Source organism: Prionailurus viverrinus, chromosome B1 (genome assembly GCF_022837055.1).
Source record: "Prionailurus viverrinus isolate Anna chromosome B1, UM_Priviv_1.0, whole genome shotgun sequence".
Taxonomy (NCBI): Eukaryota; Metazoa; Chordata; class Mammalia; order Carnivora; family Felidae; genus Prionailurus; species Prionailurus viverrinus.
The window spans coordinates 44,061,863-44,076,175 of record NC_062564.1 but is presented as its reverse complement, the minus strand read 5'-3'; the positions used below and the strand labels follow the sequence as shown (position 1 = coordinate 44,076,175).

General features: G+C 45.0%; 1 protein-coding gene across 1 annotated transcript in view; it reads left to right on the top strand.

Annotated features, from left to right (window-relative positions):
* The first annotated feature begins 4,919 nt into the window (after positions 1–4,919).
* The window catches only part of TACC1 (transforming acidic coiled-coil containing protein 1), a 121,469-nt gene continuing 112,075 nt past the window's right edge, over positions 4,920–14,313 (top strand). Inside the window, exon 1 of the mRNA XM_047855070.1 lies at positions 4,920–5,047. The gene's annotated coding sequence lies outside the window, so the exon portion shown is untranslated. The remainder of the gene's footprint in view (positions 5,048–14,313) is intronic.

Genomic DNA, 14,313 nt, shown 5'->3' with positions numbered 1-14,313 from the left:
CGATCCTTGTCTCCGTACATACTCGGGTGCACATTCACATCTATGTCCTGTTTTTAGAACCAGCATGTAAGAAGTGCTTCACGTATCTTTGTTGTATGAACGAGTGATATGAATGCATCAACCAGGATTATTTGCCTTGTTTTTCCCTGTGGGTTTTCTCTTATTTGCCATCCCCCAAATCTGATTGGGTTGGCTATGAGGGAGAAGAGCCCGGGAGGGCTCTTGGCAATGTTGTGCTTTAGTGCTTTAGATACCTGCTTGCATCCCCAAAGCACCCTTGCGGTCACTACTTCAGGTCTAAAGCTCTTACCCAAAATCCAGGTGTGCTTCAGGATTCCAACTCTTTGCAGATTTTAAGAAGCTAATTCTGCATATTCTACCTTTTATTATATCCAAACCCCCAGTGAGCAGGGGGAGCACCTTGTAATTAAACATATAAACCCTTTTGGAGCAAAATGTAAGAATATCAACACTAAGTAAGAAAATACATGACCTCAAGTCAAGTCTTGCTGCCAGGTGAGTTATGAAATGCTTTTAGTTTTCTGAGTGTAGTAGTTTGGAAATGTGGACAGGAGACTCTGGACCTGGGAAACCCTCACTTTTTGGATGAGGCATATGAGGTTCAGAGAGATGAAGTAATGTGCCCAAGGTCACTGTCGAGACTAGAATACGGCTGCTCTTTGTGCTGCATAATTCTGGGCTACTTGTCCTATCTGCTGCCCAATGGAAAGGAGTAAATGGCAGCCACTGCTGGTACTTAGCTGCTGTGGACACTGAAGACCAAGTTTGGAAAGTTTTCTTTCTGGAACAGCAATGCCTCCATCTACTGGACAGATGAAAGAATGACATCTGACCCACAAGGAGAAACGAAGTTCATGATGCGGGTCATGGATTCTAAAGAAGGGCAGCTGAATTGTCTTTCCCTTCTGTATCAGTGCAAATCATATTTCAGGGGGTTAGAAAGATGCTACTACCTTACCCTTACATAATCCATCCTTTAAAATAAAACAACAACAATAAAGAAACCTCATTCACCCAATTGCCGGGAATTATAGAGTGAAAGTACCAGTGTCCATTCTCAGGACCTCCAGAACACCTTTTCTAAAACATGACACTCTCTTGCTTCAAACTTTTCGGTGGCTCCCATCAATTTCAGAAGTGATTCCACAGGACTCCTTCTTATGACACCTGCCACTCCAGCCCATTCCCCACATATACGCTCCTTGCCCCATGGGGCCCTTATTGTACCTGTATTTCCCATTATAGAACCCGAACTGCCTACAACATTCTTACTTGCTTGCTTTCTCTGCCAGACTCTTGGTTTCTGCGCCTTTCAGAGTACCCAGAATTAGTAGGAGTTTGATCATTTTTGAGAGACGAAAAAGTAGAGTGAATTTATCTCAATAAGCTTAAGATAATCAAACAGTTGCTTATTAATTAAATGCACACACAGTAATCATACAGTAATCGGTTCCTAAATTTCAGGGTAATTACAATTTTAAAATACTTTCTTGAATACGAATTTTGGTAGAGGACGGAATGGGACCAGCTTGGGGATATTGGTTTCCCCAAAGAAAGAAGATTGTCAAAGAATCACAATATGCAGAATAATTTGCTCCTACAAGAAATGATTCTTTCCTTGAATCTCCCACATCATCTTTTCTTAGCGTCTTGAACTTCTCAAAATAAAACCTCAAAATGAATTAGCCAAAGAAACAAGAAACTGGACATGGAATATGGCACTTAGCAAACTGGGGTAGTTTACAAAACAAACATATACAGTTATTAGTTTTTCAGGTACGTGTATCGTGTCTTATTAACCCACCTTATTAGAAAGTACAATTCAGTGGTTTTTAGTATATTCACAAAGCTGTGCAACAGTTGCCATCATCAATTTTAGGACATTTTCATCATCCCTCCAAGAAACCCCGTACCTTTAACTGTCAACCTCAAGGACCCCCGCTCCACCACCACTTTAGCAACCACTATTACTTACTTATTAATTGTGTAAACCACAATTTACTTTCTGTCTCTACAGAATTGCTCGTTTGGGATATTTCATGTAAATAAAGTCATATAGTATGGGATGTTTTGTGTCTGATTTCTTTCACTTAGGGTAGTGCATTCAAGGTTCATCCATGTTGAAGCACGTGTTAGTACTTACTTCTTTTCATGACTGAGTAATATTCTATTGTATGGCTCTATCACTTTTGTTTATCCACTCACCAGTTAATGAACATTTGGGTTGTTCTCATCAGCAGCTATAATGCATAATGTTACTGCAAATATTCGTGTACAGGTTTTTGTGTGGACATACGTTTTCAGTTCTCTTGAGTATATACCTAGGAGTAGAATTGCTGCATCCAGTGATACACATATATTTATTTCCTCCCCCTACTAGATTAAAAACATCCCCAGGGCAGAGGTTGAGGTATTTGTCTCCTGACCCAGTACTATGTACGTTGATGTTCATTACATGTTTATTGCCTGGAATGAATAAGTGGATGATATTCGCAATTCTAACAAGGAAGGTGGTAGGGAGTTGGAGGCTAGACAGGCAGCATGAATAAAATGAATCTTTTCAAAAAACTAAAATCATGGGGCACGTGGGTGGTTCAGTCAGTTAAGCATCCGACTCTTGATTTCGGCTCAAGCCATGATCCCAGAGTCTTAGGATTGAGCCCCTCATTGGGTTCAGTGCTGAGCATGGAGCTTGCTTAGGATCCTCTCTCTCTCTCTCTCTCCCCCTCTTCCTTGCTCTTGCTCTTTCAAAAACAACAAAAACAAAAAACCTCAAATCATGAACAATCTTGACACTGACAAGTAAAATTGCAAAATACACTTCTCAGAACCCCAGCATCCCTTCTGTAAAACGAGATCAACAATACCTTACAGAGGTGTTGTGTTAAAATTGTTCTCCATCGGAGGAGGCCTCCAATAGAGCTGGCACACACACTAAGCACTCCACCAGTGCTCTGTAGCTGGTTAAATTCAGTGTGGTCCCTCACCCACAAACCAATCCAAACTTGGGCATTTTGCGAAATACTGTCTAGCTCTAACCTGGAAAAGACTGGATTTTCATCTCAGCTTCAAGCTCTGTCTTTTGCTGCCTATGAGATTGTTATGCCTCTGCCTATATTCATGATATCAAAGCAGTTAGTTTAGCAAGTGGAAAGAGAGGACTAATCTAGTGACTCATGCTCTCAGGATGAGAGCTAGAAATGCCACCCCACCAATTCTGCCTGGCAACATCTCCCCTGTGGTGAGCTGGGCCCAGCAAGCTACACACTCTTCACATGTGGGGAATTAGACTCTTGCCCTCATTTGGGGCCTTGGTCAATCTTTTCAGAACATAGCTTATCTATTGCTTAGATATCACATAGACTCAATTTGTCAGCCTCTTTTCAGAGTGTGATTCTTGAGAGCATTTGCAGACAAAGACCAAGTGAGGGAGTTCTATGTTTATTACGTATACTATTATGTTAAAATATGTTAAAAAGTAAAATGGGCATCTAGTTAAATACTTTTAATGATGGGCTAAATTTTGTTGATTAGGATTATTTCCACACTAAACCAAGACTGAAATGATAGAATCTGTAAACTTCAGAATATGAATGCATTTCAATTACTTTCAAGTTTAGGTACAAAACTCAAGCTAGAAACAAAAAAATATATATATCATTTATGCCAGTCTTGCTTTCCTGACTAGGTACAAATACGTTATCAATACATCAACTCAAAAATCTAAAGACCGCCAGCCTCAGCCTCTTATGTATGCGGTATCATTTTTGTAAATGAAGGAGACTTCTAACGCATCTGACATTTTCTAAACTCACGAATTGGCAAAAAAAAAAAAAATTGTTCTTATCTTGCTTACACGATTAATTTGTTTATTACTCACCTCCTTTTAATAACTAGAACAGAGGGGACACTCTCATTTCCTGTTTGTGAACAAATCCCCAGTTAGCACTGTGAGAACTACTGAGTTTTATTGCAAGGGTCAATAAGTACCGTAAAGGTTCCCAATTTGTGGTGGCATCTGACAAGTCACAGACGTGCCACCCTCCAGGCGATTACCAACAGCTAAATCACCCCCACCCACCACCTCCAAGAATCACAACCCGTGATCTTGCCGATCCATCTCTAAGGCAAGTTTGTTACTTGGAACTGGACCCCATTTGGGAAAGGTAGCCAATTCCTATGTTACCGTCATAGAAAGACCTAGAACTAAGAGAGGGTCTTGAAGACCAGCATTACTCCTCCTTACCACACTCCAGGAACCCTGCAATGTGGGTGGAGATGGGAGCAGGGAAAAGGTTGACCTAGACCCACAGTTTAAGGACATTTTTGCTGCAATCTTTTGCCAGTTATTGTTGCTTTTCCAGTAGAAGGAAGTGGGAAACAGTCAAGAAGAATATGGGTGTGCATATTTCTTGAAATCCAGACGTTTAGAGAAAAAAAAAATCCATGAAAAATGTCCCTAATACAAAAATTGGCAAAACAAATAGCCCTCTTTTTTTAAACTGAACTTTGTAATAGGAGAAATTCTCTCACAAGGAGAGAGTGTTCCTGAGCCAAGTTTAGGCAGAGGAAAATTTTTCCAGCATGTCAGGAACGAAGCTGACGTTCCATTAAGAAAAAAAAAAAAAAAATGTGCTAGAGGAAAGAGTAAGGGGGAAAGGGCACCAGAATTCAGACGGAGCTTTAAATTCCAGAGAGGGCACAGTTGAGAGCCCACGGAAAAACCCCCTCCGAAGGGAGACTCAGCCCATTTCTCCCTGGACCTCCCAGCCCCAGTGGACATTTCCTGTTCTGCCTCTGGAAATTCAAGCCAAAAATTACAAAACATCCTTTTCCCTCTGACCAAGTGCTTGGTTCGGAGACCGTCCCCTCCCCACGTCCGTGATCTCAGTGCCTGCCCTCCCCTTCCTTCCGCGGAACCCCTCCCTGAGCAGCAGCGCCGGCTTCCCAAGCAGGGTGATGGATCCGCGGTAGCAGGTGGTGAAAGAGGGAGACAGAAACGACCTTGGGGACCCCAGCCGAAGAGGTAGGAACGGGGGCACCGGACGTTCTTGCGATCCTTTGACATGTATTGAGCCAAAGAGGCACTTGTCCTTTAAGCCTTGGGCTGACGGCGGTCTTTTGCCGGTGGGGGTGTGTGTGTGGGGGGGGGGGGGGGAGGTGGGTTGAACTTTAATTCCTGGGTTCCTGGAAGCACACGTTTGGTTTGATTTCTGGTATGGAAAGCGCTGTGGCAGAATTCTGAGAGTTCCCTGATTTCTCTGGCTTTGGGGGTTTGTCTTTTCTTCCTCTTCTTCTTCTTCTTGTCCCTGGAATGTCACATTTGTAAATACCTTCAGCTCTGAATAGATCGAGTGGCATTTTCGCAGTGGTGAGCTGGGGCGCAGCCGGCACCCAGGACCTTGACCACGTGCTCTGCCGGCCGGCCGGCAGTGCTGTCTCCTTCCCCTGCCCCACCACGGGCACACTCCGGAGTGGCTTCTCCAGGCGTGGAAATGTGGCGCAGGCCCCCAGGGAACCTTGAGCACCAGCGCTGCGCGTTTATGGGTCCGCCCAGGTGGCGTTCGAGACCCAGATGAACGTGGCAGAGGTCACCCGTCCACCCGGGAGGCTGCGTGGGGCCCTTGGCTCTGTCAGGGACGAGCTCCTGGCCGTGCGTCGCGGAAAGCCAGCCTTGGCACCACATGTGCTGACATGGGACGGACACGGAGAGCGCAGCATGGTTTCTGCCTAAGGAGTAACTCAAAAATTTATGAAGCAGTCATAAATGAAGCATCTCAAATGCCCTCTCTTTGAACTCGTGTGGCTTTTACTTCTCTGTATCTTGCTGAGCCACACACTTGCACCGCTCTCTTACAGGCTGCAAAAATGAGAGCGTGAATTGAACAGACTAGTCATAACCTATTAGCTGGTGATCCCAAGACAGCAACGGTTGCTGGTGCCAGGCACCATTCTAAGGGTGGTGGGTGTCACTGTCATCCCCTTTACTTACCCATGAGGACACTGAAGGTGCAGAGACAACCAGCACATGGCAGAGGTGGGATCTGCACTGAGGTAGCCCGGGGCCCCGGTCTTTGCTGCCAAGCTCTGAAACCAGGAAGGTGGGGATTTGAATCTTGGTTCCTGCATTGCCTCGTTGGGTGACTTTGGACAAGTTCAATGCCCTCAGCCTCAGGTCCCTCATCTGTAAAATGGCATAGTGATAATCTCCACCTTAGAGAAGAGCTGCGAGCGGTAAAATAGACTTAAAAGATGATTTTATTGAAGCCAGTGAGCAATGCAAGCGAGCCCTTCCCAGTCCCTATAGTGTGTGGTATGAATGTGGACGGATCTCTTGCAAATGAAAAGCCGCAGGGTTCTGTGGGTGACAGCAAGGGTGCCTTGTGAGGATCTGTACCTTCCATGAGGGACATTGGACTTTACTTGCCAGTCAGTACAGGACTGTAGCCGCCAGCTCACTGGACTCCAAGTTCCCTAAGGGCAGGGTCCATATAGTATGTCTTTTTATTTCTCTTAAAAAATGCTTCTCGGGGTACCTGGGTGGCCCAGTTGGTTAAGCGTCTGACTTCGGCTCAGGTTCCGATCTCACGGTTCGTAAGTTCGAGGCCCGTGTCAGGCTCTGTGCTGACAGCTCAGAGCCTGGAGCCTGCTTCGGATTCTGTGCCTCCCTCTCTCTCTGCCCTTTGTCTGCTCACACTCTGTCTCTGTCCCTCAAAAATAAAAATAAAACATTAAAAAAAATTTTTTTAATGCTTCTCAAACTGTGGTCTGAGGTTATCATTGTCTTTCAGAAGGGACACAGGGTCCCTTTGGGGAGGAGTTCAGCCAGAAGCCTCCTCTTCCTACTTCTAACCAAGCACCTCCACCTTTATGGACTTACATGTTGGGGTGCCCAGCTGAAGGAAAGTTTTGAGAACAATTTTGAGAACCGTTAACCTGGAAGAAGTCATGCGTCTGGGCTGAAAATGACTGCTTGTGAGATGGAGTTGATTTCCGGGAGGATTTCTAGCTTCCCTGTCCAAGCTCTCACTTGGCCCTCCCCACTGCCTCCTACTTAGTGATCATCTCCTGCCCTGGGGCACCCAGTGGAGGTGTGTGCCTACCAGGTCTGGAGGTGAACTCTTCCATCTCAGGCAGCCCATCCTCGTGTGCAGGGACAGGCAAGCTTATATTACAACGTGGCCTCCCTCTGAGTCTTTTCTGAATGTGCCCTTCTCAACTCTGTTCCCAGTTATGGACTGCATGATCAATAATCATAATAGTGTTACTGCTCTCTTTTAATGATAACAGCTTACCTACTGAGCCAGGCACTGTGCTAAACACATTACACCAATTAGCTCATGTAGTCCCCACAAAAGCCCCCCAATTAGGCAGTTGGGCAGGTCCCTCACTCTGCTGACGGGGCATCTAAAGGTAGAGACATAAAGTGACTTGCTCAAGGGCACCCAGCTGGCTAGGGTTGATGGTGGATTTGGAACCCCATCCTCTGAGTCTGAGCCACACTGCCTTGAATATTTTTGCAGCCCTGTTTGACAGAGGTAAGAGGGATATTGTTGTGTGTTTCGTTCATATTTTGGGCAAAGGATGCCGCAGAGAATAGGCTGGGAGGAACAGAGTGACCAAGGCCAGGACAGAATGTTCCACGGAAGGAAGGGTGCTTCTGTGAAAAAGTGGAATCAGGATTTTTAAGCTATATCCCTGGTAAGCTTTACTTCTTCCCTCAGAGGTGGTGTGGTTTAGTGGGAAAGAACAGCTCTGTAGCCAGACTTCTCGGGTTCAAATCCTAGTACCGCCACGTATTAGTTAGGTCATCTTAGACAAATTATCAAAATAATGACATCCCATATAGAGGGATGATAATGACAGTATCAATTTCATAGAGATATTATTATGATTAAGTGGTTTAGTCCACATAAAGCATTTAGAACTGTGTCTGGCACAGAGTATGCACTCAGTAAATATGTTATTATGTGTAAAAGAGGTTGTTGGGTTAACTTTAGGTAGCTGGGTGGCCATCTGGAAATAAGTACCTGGTGTTTGAGACTATAAAATGGACACTAACAATTTCAACTGTAAGCTGGGTGGGAGAGGGTTGTTCCTGGACCCCAGCCAGAAAGGACCAGGGTCCCAGTTTAGGACTTACGAGAAAGAATTAAGATGTTCTCTTAGAGATTAAAGAGGTAGAACTAAAGCAGCTAGTCTTTAGGGTTGACCTTGCCAAATTGGATCCTTTGATTAAATGAAGTATAATTTATTTATCTTTAAAGTTATGGTAATTAGTCCCACCTCTGACCTATTGTTATTTTGAAAAAAAAATTGCTTGTGCTTTCAGTGAGCAAATGCCAATGGCTGAACCACTTGTATTTTTAGAAGAACGGCTTCAGGGTTTCAAGCTGAGATATAAAATTTAAGAGCTAAATATAGCAGATAAAAAGCCAGTAAAGAGATCATGAATTACAAAAGAATTTTGTGGCTTTTTCAAAGAACAAATCTGTGCAGAGCCTAAGCCTAGATTAAATTTGCAAGGATTTTGAAAGCTATGTGCATCAGTTTGCCAACCTTTACTGGAAGGAAAAGTAGGCAAGATATGAATTAATAATTGATATTTATTGAGCACTTACTATGAACCAGGCACTGTGCCAAGTGCTTCATACGCATTTTCTCATTTGCTTAATCCTCAGAACTGCATATCAAGGTACTACTTGTACTTATCCCCAGTTTACAAATGCAGAATGCAAAGTTTAGAGAAGAAAACAATATGTGTAAACACACGCACAGCTGGTAAGTGCTAGGGTTGGCACTAACTCAGGACCGTCTGGTTTGCGCATGGTGCTTAAATCTCACAGTTTGGTTGTAGTGAATCTAATCCTCCCTGATTTAGGCCATTTCTGTCTGTTTGAAGAGTGCTGTTGGGAAGAAGATGGAGGGAGCAGGAATACCCACAGCATGAGGTCTAGTGAAGCACTTAGGCATTTTGTAGAACAGGAGTCGGAAGATGCAAAGGCAGGCCGGGGGCAGGGTGCTGGACGCACAGTAATTGCATCTAAGCAAGCACACTCTCAGGCAGGGCCCGGCAAGCAGGTTGCTATCTGAACTTGTTTCCATTCTCTCCAGAGTCCCTGTGTCCAGGGATTCCTCCCTCCTTTTCCTTATTTTAGTTTATTTTTTATTCTTTTAAGTTAATTAATTTATTTTGAGAGAGAGAGGGCAAGCGAGCAGGGGAGGGGCAGAGAGAGGGAGAGGGAGAATCCCAAGCAGGCTTTGCACTGTGCAGACCCTGAGGCAGGGTTTGAACCCACAAACCCATGAGATCATGACCTGAGCAGAAATCAAGAGTTGGACACTTAACTGACTGAGCCACCCAGGTGCCCCTCCTCCCTCCTTCTATGCAAGGATCTCTGTCACTTTCTGCAAGACAGAGAAGGTCCCAGCTGCAGCCTCCTACTGAGCCTTGCTTTGCACCTCATACCCTCAGTGTCCTGTATCTAAAATGAATCCTTTTTGTCGTCCATCAGAACTCCCTTTGACCAGTGCATGACTTTCTTTTTTTTTTTAATTTTTTTTAATGTTTATTTATTTTTGAGACAGAGCATGAACAGGGGAGGAGCAGAGAGAGAGGGAGACACAGAATCTGAAACAGGCTCCAGGCTCTGAGCTGTCAGCACAGAGCCCGACGCGGGGCTCGAACTCACAGACCGTGAGATCATGACCTGAGCCAAAGTCGGACGCTTAACCGACCGAGCCACCCAGGCGCCCCGACCAGTGCTTGACTTTCAGCCAACCACTGGAAAGTGATTAATAAATGAATTGATACGCAGGTTCGGCTCTAATGGGAGACTTAGATCTCACCCTGGCAGTGAGGAGGGGAAGCATTTTGGAGGAGGGAGACCCCCAGGCACCCCCTAACCACATTCCATGGTGGCTATCTGCTCCAACCCTGGAAAGGCAGCCCCTTTCTGAGGGTCTGAGGTCCGCAGCGCAAGCTTCTCAGGTGTTCTTGATAAAGAAGCTGCTTATCTGAATTCTCACAAAACATCTTTAGCACCGGCTCAGCCGGGGCAGCTCTAGACAGCAGTGTGACATAGGTGATGCCGTTCCCCAGTGCCCAGGTCCACCCTCTGTGTGTCCTTTTGTCTTTCCTGGAGGCCCCACTTCCACTTATATCCCTCACACGCAGACTCTTCTTCCTTCCTCACCTCCAGCAAGCTCCTCAGGCCCTTAACTCACTGGACAACATTGAAACACATATTCCTCAAGTGCGGGTGTGTGTGCAACAAGAATCAAATTGTTTTGCTGGAAACAAGATGACAATGGAATTTAGGAATTAGCAGTTTGGGGAGGGTTTTTAAGGATTTGGGGATATAAGAGTGTCTGGGTGGCTCAGTCAGTTAAGTGTCCGACTTAGACTCAGGGCATGATCTCACTGTTCGTGGGTTCGAGCCCCATGTCGGGCTCCGTGCTGACAGAGCCTAGAGCCTGCTTCGGATTCTGTGCCTCCCTCTGTGTCCGCCCCTCCCCTGCTCATGCTCTCAAGCTCTCTCTCTCTCTCTCTCTCTCTCTCTCAAAAATAAATAAACATTTAAAAAAAAAGGATTTGGGGTATAGGTCCTTGTTAGGCCCCCCCCACCCCCAAATCACACACTATAAACCAGTGCTCCTGTGGGGCCCATCAGAAGTTATGGAAAGTCCTAGTTAATGACTATGGGTGGGGTTAAGAGAAGGGAGGAAATCTGTCGTTTGTCCTGGGCCACCCAAGGTGTATGGGGATGGGGGAGGGTGGGTAGTTTGCACCTCCTACACTTGCAGGCCTGGAGGGCTAATGAAGATGTTCTCTTCCTTGGCCTCATCCTCCCTTTCCAAAAGGAGTTTTCAAAGAGACTAAAGCAGACAGGAGTAGTTGTAAAAGCAGACCTAATACAGAACAAAACGTCTCAAGGCAGCAGGGGAAGGCTTGGTATATGTTCCTTGTTCAACGTGGGGCCGTCCTGGACCCTTGGAAGTTTCTGTAGTTTGACTCTCTGGCTAATTATTACCATGTGTGTGGCTGCTGGCAGCTGCCCCGTACTGGGGCTGCCAGGGATGTTGCCAGGCTGGCCTGAGGGCTGCACCAGCTGCCCGGGCCCCTGGAGCTTTCTGGAGGGACAAGCAGACGTGCCCACTGACCACGTCCTGGCCATCGGGTAAGTGGCTTGCCTGTCTCCCCTGCCTCCTCGCCGCACGCCGTTGGCTGCCCTGTTCTAGCACGCCTGTGACATGTGCACATGGTGAGTGAGCACAGCCTGCTCCTTTCCTCTGAGGGGCTCAGTAACCGGCATGCCCCGCACGTGCTTGCATAAATGCGGAGGTGCGTCATGGAAAAGAGGGGCCTGCTGATATCTGAATAAGCAAACAGCTGTCAGGACTCTAGGCATGTGTCAGCGTTAGCCTGCTAAGGGTTTAGTCTGCTTCTAGAATCCAGAGCATCAGGGCTGAAAGGGATCGTAAAGACCTCCTAGTCTACATCCTTCCTTTTGCGGATGAAGAGAAGGAAGCTTAAGGTAGTAGTGACTTGCCCAAGGCCACAGAGCTAAGACCAGTCTGTTAAGTGGATGGTTTTGGGAAGAGATTAAAGTTATGCGGTTGCCATATATTTCCATGTGCTCTTATAAATCCACTCTCCACTCTTCTCCACTTTTCTCTGTGTGCAGGAGGCTGATGTGAATGGCTCCCTTCCAGTTAGGTGCAGGCAACAGAGGCCGCTGGCAGGAAATCAGAGGAAGGGAAGAGAGTGATATGAGGTGCTTATTCCTCTGCCCGTTTGCTGCAGCATTGCTGGGGGCTGACTGTGTCCCCTGACCGAAGGCCACAGCTCCTGTCAGCCCTCTCTCTCCATCCAGCTCTGTCTCCCTCACCCTTTAGGCCTGGAGTGGTGCTGGAGTCTCCTTCATTGTTCAGCTATGTGAAACTACACTCTCTGGAGATCTCTCACACTCTACTCAGACCTTTGATTACAGTCCTTTTGGTTTTTTTTAAGCTTATTTATTTATTTTGAGAGAGAGCGTGCATGTGCACAAGCTGGGGAGGGGCAGAGAGAGAGAGAGAGAGAGAGAGAAGGAGAATCCCAAGCAGGCCCAGCACTGTTAGCGCAGAGCCAGACGTGGGGCTTGAACTCACAAGCTGAGATCATGACCTGAACCGAAATCAAGAGTCGGAGACTTAATTGACTGAACCACCCAGGTGCTCCTACAGTCCCTTTATCAAACTCTCAAACTGGGCAGTGTTACCTGCCAGGATCCTGACTGATACATGTGGGTGGCTTTGTTTATTACAGAAAGAAAAATCTATATGTAAGGAAGGTGAAATTTAGGAAGAGGCTATGTAAGTTTCCTGTGGCTGCTCTAACAGATGGCCACACACTTGGTGGCTTGAAACAACAGAAATTTATTCTTTCACCGTTCTGGAGGCCAGAAGTCCAAAATCAGTATCATTGGGCAGAAATTGAGATATCAGAAGGGCCACGCTTCTTCAATAGCTTCTGGTGGCTGCCACTCTTCTTAGCTTGTGGCCACATCACTTCAGTATCTGCCTCCGTGGTCGTATTGCCTGTTCCTCTTTCGTGGGTGAAATCTTCTTCTGCTTCCCTTTTTAGAAGGACTCTTGTAATTGCATTTAGGGCCCACCCAGATAATCCAAGATAGTCTATCCATTTCAAAATCTTTCGTTACATTTGCAAATAAAATAACATTTTTCTAAATAAGGTCACATTTACTGGTTCCAGGGAGTGGGACCTGATATCTTTGGGGTCATTATACAGCTTACTACAGAGGTGATAGAGGCACAGGTGAGTTCCTTCAGAACAATTTTTTAAAGATTTTATTTTAGAGCAATTTAAGGTTACAAAAAACATTGAGGGGAAGGCAGAGAGATTTCCTATATGCCTCCTGCCCCTACACATGCATAACCTCCCCCATTATCAACAATATTCACCAGAATGGTCCATTTTTACCAAAGATGAACCTACATTGACACACATCATAATCACACGAAGTCCATAGTTTACCTTATGGTTCATTCTTGGTGGTGTACATTCTATGGGTTTGGACAAATGTATAATGATCTATACCCATCATTATAATCTCATACTGAGTGTTCACTGCCCTAAAATCCTCTGTACTATGCCTATTTGTCTTCTCCACATCCCCCTACCCTGGCAACCACTGATCTTTTTACTGTCTCCAGAGTTTTGCCTTTTCCAGAATGTCCCATAGTTGGAATTATACAGTATGTAGCCTTATCATTGGCTCCTTTCACTTAATAATATGCATTTAAGGTTCCTCTGTGTCTTTTCATGGTTTCACAGCTCATTTGTTTTTAGCCCTGAATAATATTCCATTATCTGGATTACCACAATTTATTTATTCATTCACCTACTGAATGACATCTTGGTTTCTTCCAGGCTTTGCCAATTATGAATAAATATGCTATAAACATCTGTGTGCATTTTTTATGGACATAAGTTTTCAACTCCATTGCATTAATCCCAAGGAGTGAAATTGCTAGAGTGAATGGTAAAAGTATGTTTAGTTTTATGAGAAATTGCCAAACCGTCTTCCAAAGCAGTTGTCCTATTTTGCATTCCTTCCAGCAATGTATGAGAGTTCCTGTTCCTCCACATCTTCACCAGCATTTGGTGTTGTCAGTGTTCCAGATTTTGACTGTTCTAATTGGTGTGCAGTGGTATCTCATTGTTTCAATTTGCATTTCTCTGATGATGTATGATGCGGAGTTTCTTGTTTTTCTATTCTATCTTTTTAATTTAAATCCAAGTTAGTTAACCTATAGTAATGATGATTTCAGGAATAGAATTTAGTGATTCATCACTTACATATAACACCCAGTGCTCATCCCAACAAGTGCCTCCTTAATGCCCATCACCCATTTAGTCCATCCCACCACCCAACACCCCTCCAGCAGCCCTCAGTTTGTTCTCTGTATTTAAGAGTCTCTTATGGTTTGTTTTCCTCTCTGTTTTTATCTTATTTTTGCTTCCCTTCCCCTATGTTTGCCTTAAATGAACATGCTCATCATGTTTGTTTCTTAAATTCCACATATGAGTGAAATCATAACATATTTGTCTGTGGAGCATCTTTTCAAATGCTTATTTGCCATCTGCATAGCTTCTTTATTGAAATGCCTGTTATAGTCTTTGGCCCATTTTTTGATCAGCTTGTTTCTTTTTTTTTTTTTTTAATGTTTATTATTTATTTTTGAGACAGAGACAGAGCATGTGCAGGGGAGGGGCAGAGAGAGAGA